This window comes from Echinops telfairi, unplaced genomic scaffold (assembly GCF_000313985.2).
Source record: "Echinops telfairi isolate 266 unplaced genomic scaffold, ASM31398v2 ScPeMD7_5592;HRSCAF=6446, whole genome shotgun sequence".
Taxonomy (NCBI): domain Eukaryota; kingdom Metazoa; phylum Chordata; class Mammalia; order Afrosoricida; family Tenrecidae; genus Echinops; species Echinops telfairi.
Window position 1 is genome coordinate 36,202,698 of NW_022109491.1, and position 9,910 is coordinate 36,212,607.

At 42.1% G+C, this 9,910-nt stretch overlaps 1 protein-coding gene across 1 annotated transcript in view; it reads right to left on the reverse strand.

The window, feature by feature from the left end:
• The window catches only part of PAK5 (p21 (RAC1) activated kinase 5), a 334,352-nt gene extending 324,593 nt beyond the window's left edge, over nucleotides 1-9,759 (reverse strand). The window contains exon 1 of the mRNA XM_004697833.2: nucleotides 9,577-9,759. The gene's annotated coding sequence lies outside the window, so the exon portion shown is untranslated. The remainder of the gene's footprint in view (nucleotides 1-9,576) is intronic.
• Nucleotides 9,760-9,910: the final 151 nt, after the last annotated feature.

The window sequence follows — 9,910 nt, forward strand, 5'->3', positions numbered from 1 at the left end:
GCATATAAGAGACACAGACTTGTGCTGATGCCCAACCTACTTTCACACGATACTGCTTGCTCGCGCTGAACGGTTTGTTTAGATTATCCATTCACTCCTCTCTTTTCTTATCTTCAACTTTTCTGCCAGATGGATAAAGTTCAAAAATTTACAAGGCTTGTCACTGCTGACTCCATTCGATAGAAAGAAGTAGCATGTCCCAATTGGGGGCATCCATATTGTACATTTTTTTATCATGTACATAAAACTGAATATTGTGCTCTGATACTTGGGTTGGTCAGAATCCTACCTCATAGCAAGAGATCTGTACAGAACAGGGAGGGATAACTGTAGTCCACTTGGTTTGTCTCCAAGATCTGTGATAATGGCAATTTTAGCCCGTCATTTCTATTTGGGTTTGGTTTGGTTGGGACTATTAAACATCCATTCCACCTTCTTATTTCTTCCACTGGACAAGTTGTGGTGGGCCTACAAATGCAGGCATTCCCTGATGCTAAGTTGGCTAGTATGGAGAGTAAGAACCCAGCACCACCCTCAGCAGTCCATTCTTAAATGGAGCAAGTTCAGAAATCTGGGCTCTGAGAGAGCTAGGTTCCTGCCTGCTTCTTGGGCTGTTTTTTGTTTGTTTGTTTTAATTTCATTAGTTAGTTAGTTAATTATATTTTGTTTGCTTTTATACCCCTAACACCCTGCAGCATAGCTATCTGCTATCCCTCTAGCTGAACCTTGTGCCTAAATGAGGCAGTTTCTACCACTTATCTGTATGCAAACTAAGAGTCAGTGCTGATGCACTTGGTGGCACCTCTGACACAACAGATAATCAATGAATGTTGGTTGCATAAATGAATAGTTCTGACCTTCCATTTTCATAAAATCGTGCTTTTTTGGAGTTATGAAACTATCTGTGATCATTCGTTTTGAAAAATTTTGACCACTAAACTTTGAAATATTTGGAAAAGACAATAAAAGTCATCTATATTCCCACAGCTCAGAGATCATTTTGTGATTTTCTTTCTAACTTTTTTCGATGTCTACGTGATGCTTACAGCTCACAAAGCATGTAGCACTAGTTTGATATAATATACGAAATATAGGTTGATATATATATGAAGTAATGCACTTTGATTATTATCACTTAAAATCTTGATAGCTATTGTTTCATGTCATTGCATAATCTTCAAAACCATCGCTTCTCATAGCTACATAATAATATATCATTTTGGAGACTTTAAAAACAAGTTGCCGCTATTAGGAGTTACATATTTTGTTTTAAAATTTCTGTTATTATAAAACACTGTTGTTGTTACATGCCGTCGAGTGTTTTCTGATCCACAACACAACAGAAGGAAACAATGCCCAGTCCTTCCCTGTCCTCATAATTGTCCTTATAACTGAGCTCTGAGCTCATGGTGACAAGCCTTCTGATCCGGGTCCTTCTGCTCTTAGCTGCCCCTCCCCGGTACCCAGCAGGATGGCCTTCTCCAGGAACTGGCTTCTCCTGACTACAGGTTCAAAGTGCGTGAGATGAAGTCTTTCCATGCTTGCAGCTAAGGAGCATTATGGTTACTTCTTCCAAGACAGATTATTATTATTTTTTTGCAGTCCATGAACTTTTCAATATTGTTTTTGTCAGCACCATAGTTCAAATATATTGATTCTTCTTCAGTCTTACTCAATGTCTAAACTTCACATGTGTATGAGACAATTGAAAATGGCTTGGCTCAGGCATACCTTAGTCCTCAAAATATCATCTTTGTTTTTCAACGCTTCATTTTTGTTTTTCCCCCCAACACTTTTAAGAGTTCTTGTGCAACAGATTTCTCTAATGCAATGTGCCATTCGATCTTCTGACTGCTGCTTCCACGAGCAATGACTGTGCATGCAAGCAAGAAGAAATCCTTGACAATTTCAATTTTTTCTTTGGTCTAGTTGTGAGGATTTTGGTTTTCTTTTCATTGAGTTAAAATCCAGACTGAGGGCTGACATCCTTGATTTTCATCAGTGGTGCTTCCAGATCCCCGCACTTCCAAAAAGCAAGCACAGCGCAGTGTGAATAAGCCTTCCTCCAATCCTGTTGCCGTAGTCTTCTTCATGAAATACAACTTCTCTAATTATTATCTCATCATATAAACTGACTAAGTATGCGGAGAGGACACATCCTGAAATACACCTTTCCTGATTTTAAATCATGCAAAAGTCCCTTGTATTTGCACAGCTGGCTCTTGATCCATACGCAGGTTCCTTGTGCACAGAAGGAAGGGCTCAGAAACTCCCACCCTTCTCAAGGCTATCCGTGGTGTGCTGTGATCCACCGAGTTGGATTCCTTTGCATAGCCAGTAAAACACAAGTAAGCATTCTGCTGGTGGCCCTGCTTTCAGCCATCTGACTTCAGCAACGATATCCCTTGTTCCATGTACATTATAAAAGCTGTCACCCAAGTAAGGTTTTACCTAAATTCATTTCCATAGCAAAGACTTGTGAGAAATGGCTTTGTCACATAATTTGAACTTTAATAAACTTTTGATAAATATTTTCAAACTATTTTCCAGGAAGGTTGTATTATAGAACCCTACCAACTGTGAATGAAAATGACTTTTTTACTGCGTGTACCCTTGCCAATTCTGAGTATTAGTATGTATGTTTTCATACATATGTATATATTTTTGTTCATTTAATACATGAAATACTGTATCTCTTGTTTTAATAGGCACATTTATCAAATTAATAGTAAGAGCAAACATTTATTAAACAAGGACATAGATCGGTTTTTTAATTTCTTCCTTTTGAGTTGTTTATTCTAATATTTGGTCAATTTTATTGGGGTTTATTGTTTAGTTTAGCGATTTGAAAGATACCTTCAGATGCTATTAACTGTTCTATCATGATTGGTGTCAATATTTTTCTCTATATTGATTAACTGCTTTAAAAACATATATTGCTCACATATAATAGTTTCAAGTCCACTCAAATCTACCATTTACTTTGTCATTCTCTCCATTGATTTTATACTTAGAATGTTCTTCCAATTAAATAAAATGTTTTCTTACAGTATTTCTGTTCAGTTCATATGTAAACATTTACATTTACCCAGATTTTGCTACAGTGGGTCAGATAAACCACAGTTCAAAGTTGAATGTTTCCTACATACTTAGCCAATTACATGGATACTTTTGTTGAATAGTCTGCACTGTTTCAGAATGCTTTTCTAATCACATTTCATTTACAAAAGCCATCTTGGGCTTCTTTTCAGGTTATTCTAGTTGATTGGAATACCTATCACCAGCATTATGTAACTATAATAACTGTACTTTGGTGATAAGATTTATTTCCAGTAGAGCAAATCGCCATCTCCACCCCCCACCCCCAACCACATCACCTCTATCACTTCCATCACTTTCACTACCCCCCCACCACTGGCAGCACTCCACCATTCCATTACCTCTTCCACTATCACTACCACTTGCATCGCCATCTCCAGCCCACAGTCCTTCTGTGGAACACAGCCACCTCCACTACTTCCCTACAGTGCACTACATTTACCACCAACGCCATCACCTCTTCCACCACCAGCCACCTTCAACAGTCCACACCATTACCACTTCAGCACACCATTACCACTTCAGCATACCATTACCACTTCCAACAACAACCAGCACATCTACCACTTCTCTACCAACCATTACCTTTACCACCTTCTCCACCATCATCTTCACTAACACCATGGCCACCAGCATTGCTATTATTTTGCACAAAAAGAGCTATTTCCAAAGTGTTATTCTCCTAGATGAGTAGTTGTTAGAGTTATTTTGTCAAATTCCCCCAAATCCTGGTGCAATCAAACTATCTAATAATTAGATAGAAAAAAAACACCACCAGGTCTTAAGATCCTTCTTCCCACCCAGCAGTAAGGTCTGTTTTTTTAATTATGTCTAAGTAAAATTTTTAGTATATGTGCCGCCAAAGCAAGCACTGTGTCTATGCAAATTTTTATATTTTTTACATTAGTTATTGCATGTTTTTATTACCACCTCTTTGGTATATAGTTTCCCTCAAGAATTTATGAATTCAGGAATATAATCATTTTCCATTGTATTTTTCAGTTGGTAAATACTATCTTTTTGGGTTCCCATTGATTTTAACATGTTAGTTGACCTATAGGGTAGACTTCTTAAAAAAAAAAAAGATCAAGATACATTGCGTGATTTCTATGCTTACTTATATGAAAAGTTTTGTTTAAATATTAACTTATTATATATTTTAGCTAATGAAATGACATGAAGTTGAGGACATCTTAAAAATTAAAGTTATCATCTTGTGATAGGTTGAAATACACCCATTGTGCTTGAACACTCTGTCTGCTCTTCAAAACCACCCAAATGGGCTCTGCATGAAAGAAACATGAAGTTACCTTGCACTTGGGTTAAACATAGCCAACAATATGCAACTGAGCTGGTGATTAAGAATTCTAACTGTGGATAACCAAGAAACCTACAGAGAACTTGCTTCTATGGACATTTGTCTCTTAAACTTAATCCTAGGGAAAATGGTCATGATGGCTTTTAAAATTAAACAAGGCTGTGTGTTTATCTTCAGGCCTTTAAGACCCCAGATGCTATATCTTTTGATAGCTGGGCACCATGAGCTTTCTTCACCACATTTGCTTGTACACCCATTGTCTTCAGCGATTGTGCCAGGAAGGTGAGCATCTCAGATTGCTGAATTGTTAGAACAAAGTGTTTTTGTGTTGAGGGAATACTTGAGTAGGAGCCCGCTGTTCATCTGTTTCCTTAATACTAAACCTGTAAATATATGTACATAACAACAATATCTACATGGAAGAAGCACACCAGCCTGTGAGATCATGAGGCATTGTAGGGATCAGGTATCAGGCATCAAAGACCAAAAAATTATATAGCATTGTGAATGAAGGGGAGAGCAGAGTGGGGATCCAGGGCCCATCGGTGGGCAATTGGACATCCCCTTGCAGAAGGGCTGCGGGGAGGAGACAAGCCAGTCAGGGTGCAGTGTAGCAATGATGAAACATACAATTTTCCTCTAGTTCTTGAATGCTTCCTCCCCACCACTATTATGATCCCAATTCTACCTTATAAATCCAGCTGGACCGGAGGATGTACACTGGTACAGATAGGAACTGGAAACATAGCGAATTCAGGACAGATGAGCCCTACAGGACCAGCGGTTAGAGTGGTGATACTGGGAGGGTGGAAGAAAGGTGAGGGAGAAAGGGGGAACAGATTACAAGGATCTACATATAACCTCCTCCCTGGGGGACAGATAGCAGAGAAGTGGGTGAAGGGAGACATCAGACGGTGTAAGGTATGACAAAATAATAATAATTTAAATTATCAAGGGTTCATGGGGGAGGGGAGAGCTATGAGGGAGGGAGAAAATGAGGAGCTGATACCAAGGTCTCAAGTAGAAAGCAAATGTTTTGAGAATGACGAGGGCAACAAATGTACAAATGTGCTTGACACAATGGATGGATGGATTGTGATAAGAGTTGTACAAGCCCCCAATAAAATGATTTTTAACAAAGTTAAACAAGGCTAAGCCTAAATATATTTAGAAAGTTTTTGCATACAAATTTTATATGTGTGGACAAATATTTTCCCCAGATAAGTGCAAATTTCCTAGTTTTAAAGATAGGACAATAATACTGTTAATTGTTCCTATTTCTGCTGTGGCCTGCTGTAAGTGTTGAGTTCTGTGTTTTGGGAAGCCCCAAGCAATTACAGTGTGTCTTCGGGGCAGGACTGTGAAGAACTTCACACATAACAGAAACTCAGTAAATGATACAGTATCATTATTATTAATCTTTAGGAGGTTAGGGTTGGCTTTTTTCACAGTTGTCTTTCTAGGGCACAGGGATATATTTTGTTGACTGACTGATGTATTTTATGAAATCTTCAGTTGCCAGAAAATATTTTGATTCAATTCTTAACTGCTACCTAAAAAGAGATCCTTAGAAGATATATTTGTTAAACTCCTCTTTTGAAGTCAGAATGAGATTCTTAAACGCTCTTTTATACTAGTTTATTTCTGAAAAATCAGACCTTTAAATTGGTACAGAAAAAAATGTTATAAGGGAATTTATTCCTTGACTCATTCACCAGACATTTATTGAGCATCTATTAAATTCAAGACGCAAAATAAATGGCCACCACAAAGCCCCAGCATTAAATGTATAACCAAACAAATGGGTAATTGAAAATTGAAGTAAGTACTATGGAAGGAAAAGAAGGGAGGTGATGAAAGAGTTAATTAGTGGGAGAGAAGGTCAAAGAAGCCCAAAGGATGAGAACTTTTATGAGCAAATAATAGGAAGGAATAGTTGTGATATTTAAGAAACAGCAGGTCGGTGATGGTAACAGTAGAAATATATATCCAAGCTGAGGTCAGCCAAGTATCCAAGACTTAAGGAGCCTCTGTAGTCTGTCTCAGGTTTATGGATGTGTTTTATGCAGGGAATTCACATGCTACTGCCTATTGTGGTTGAAGCCCTAGAGCAGGGTTGGGGAGAAATAATTCATGACAGCTAACATCCCATGCCTCACCAAAGAAAAACAGTGCCAGCTATCACACAAGGGATGAGTTAATGAAATGATTGACTGGTATGGCATGCCAATGATAGTCTAAATATCCAAATGGCCCTTGGCAGAAAACACTCTTCCATCTCTGGGCTGGAGGCCCAAGAAACAAACCAAGGGGTCTTATTAAGAAGGAACTCTAGTGGTAAAAGCGAGAGGAGATGAGGCTGGGCTTTTGATGCTGGTGTCGTGGTGATGAAAACAAGACTCCACTGAGCTACTCAGAGAACGGAATATACCGGACTATGTGATGGTTTTGGCGATCGAAAGTGAAGGGAATGGAGGCATTAAAGATTTTATTGGTGGGGGTGTTATTGACTAAAGCAACACTACAGATGATCATGCCACCTCCACTGTTAGACTTGGCATATTTTTGTTGCCATTGTCATCTTGGTTGTTTTATTTGCATTTTTGTTTATTTCTTTAGCATTGTTTTGGTGAGGTAGCAAAAGAGAGGAAAGCATTATCAAGGTGTCAGTTTGAGGATGCTAAATCCAGGTCCTGGACTGTCTAAGTTTTCAATAAATGACATCTATGTAAGTGAGCCACCTCTTAAGCTGTTCTTCCCTTAGCTGTATTAAGTTACTTTAAGTTATATTAAAGGTCATTGTCTTAAAACGACCTCTTCTATTCTGCTTTAACCCTCGCTGTTAGGCTGACATCATATGACACTCACATTCAAGACAGTTCATAGGAATGTTGGGAAGAATGCATGAGATCACGTGTTTGAACCGGACTCATATAGTAAAGGAGCCCTGGTGGTCTGTCAGAAGTGTTGTCTTCCTACCTACAAAGGCTGGCAGCCACTCTGTAGAAGAAAGTTGAGGGGTTTGCTCCTGGAAAGATTTACAGCCTCAGAAACTCTAGATGGGGCCACTAGGAGTCAGAATCGCCTCTAAAGCAGTGGGCTTGGTTAACACAGGGCTCAAAGTACGGAGTCAATAAGCATTCGCTTGCCTTCCTCTTTTCGTGGCCATCACCATGGTCCTGGTGGCCAACTCTCATTGAATGATTCCCCACACCTACCCTTTCATGCATGAAGTCTTATTCCCAGGCCTGTTTTACCCACGAGGGGACTGAGGTTCGGGAAAATGAAATACCTGGTCCAAGATGACAGAGTTCAATGCAGAGGAGCCAGAGTTCAAACTTGGTCCCGAAGTTTGTGATCAAACTTGACATCACGAAGATGTCATATCCTACAATCCCCACGTCTCACACCAAGAGCAACGGCGTTTTCAATGCTTACAAAAACCCACCCACCAACAATACAGTAAGGTGCAGGGCCAAAGTACAATCAATCGCTATGTAGTCACACAGAACACAAAAATTGTATTTTAAGAGCAGTGCTATCAACGAACTTGCCATAAACTTCTACTGCTTCCATTAATACAAGGGAACTTCTCCTGCTTCCTATCCGTGCAATGTATTCCAAGTCAACGTTTTATTCTCAGTACAGACTTTTATGGCTTTAATCTACTTAAATGCATTCTCCTCAAGCATTCCTCATTTAACTTTGATAATACTGCCTCATTCTTGCTTCCCAGGGAGATGGTAAACATGATTGCACCCTTGCAGAAGTGGCCCTAAAGTTCACATTCACAAATATTCACCCTTTTATAGTATAAGCAAACACACTAGGAGTATGCTCTAAATTTCCCTTCTCTTGCTAGTTCAGCGAGTGTGCTGCTGAAGGCAAGCAAACTTAACATTGAGCATTTAGGGACATGTCAATGCCCTGTATCTGACACACAAATATATGGGAGGACAGGGTGCTCTTTAAACGCTCCTCCTACGATCGACGTCTATTCCCTATAATAACAACTTTACTGCCTGATATCCCCTAGACTCAGGTAAGAGGGAGTATCCCCATGCCTTCCACCCACAGAAGAGAAAAGATTTGGAGAGGTTCTGTGACCGACCCAAGACACTGTGACTCTTCCCTCGTAGTATCTCCCCTGAAAGCCAGGATTCCTGATTCCCCACAAAATGTATTCCACCTTGGGGGCGATCATCAACTATTAACAATGACACTTTCCTTTGGCTTTATGCCAACTTCTCTTTCTCTGTATTGCCCTGGCCTTGAAATGTCCACCACAAATAGCATCGATGCTTCAAATGTCCTTAACTGAGACTAAGGTTGAGGCATTAACTCATGATCTATGTCTACAGCTCCAGCTGAATCCACATTTCTAAAGAGGTGATCCTGCTTGTCCTCCAAATCTGGCGGGGATGATCCCTGGACTTTTCAAGTTTACCCCCCAGGAGGCCAACACCGCGTACAATTCTGGCAAGAGTTTGGAATCAAGATCCTCTTCCACGCTCTGCCCACACCGGTACCCACGAGCATTAAGTCCCCCCTTTCTATTACAGCCCACCGCCACCACCACACACACATACCCCACCAAGGCAAGTAACAAAGGAAACCACAGCCCCAGAAAGGCTCAGCTCTTGCATCTCTCAGTGCACACCTGCCAAGAGACAAGACCCATACGGGAATCCTGCCCTGGCAATATGTCCAACACTCCATCGTGGCACCCCTCGGGCGTGCGCGGCTATATACACAAAGAACTGGTAATCCGCTGGCGAGCATTCCTGGGTACCAGCAGGCTCCGGGCTGCTCCTGGGCTGCTGCTCCTGGCTTCTTCCCCACGCCCTCTCTCCACGCCCTCTCCCCAGCAGAAAGGAACTATCCTTTATTTGACCCACAGGGAGATCAGGCTAGAGAGCAGCGCAAGGGGTGGGGGTGGGGGGCGGTCCCTGGATCCCTTTCCTCCAGGCTAGCGGTGCCCTGCCTTTGGCATCTCCAAAGAGATGCACAATCGAGCGCTGTCACACCTACGTCCGCTTCGCATCCTCTGGTGCAAAACCCAGATGTCCCAGGTCCTGGCCGCGCGCATCTCCCTTCCCCCCCATGACCCTCCGGTGCCCATGTGCCCCCAGGCAGCGTCGCTGGGCGCGCCTGCCTACCTGCTGGCCGGCTGTCAGCGAAGCACCGGGGCTCGTCATCCCTTTCTTCTTGACGGCTACATCGCTCCAAGCGCCATGTTCCCGGGCTCCCCGTGCGCAGGCTGGGAACTACTCTGGGCAGGGCAGGGGCCAAGAGGCGGGGGCCTGAGCGAGAAGGTGGGAGGGAGAGTCCAAGCGGGCTCCTCGCCACCCACACCAGTCCCAGCCACTGAGCATGCCCAGCTGCCCGGCTTCGTCCCCGGGAGCACTTCGCCCAGCGCGCGCCGCCGCGGCTCCGGGTTTTCCCCGCAGCCGGCGAAGGTGGCGGGGCCGAGGCGGGGAGGGGGAAGGGGAG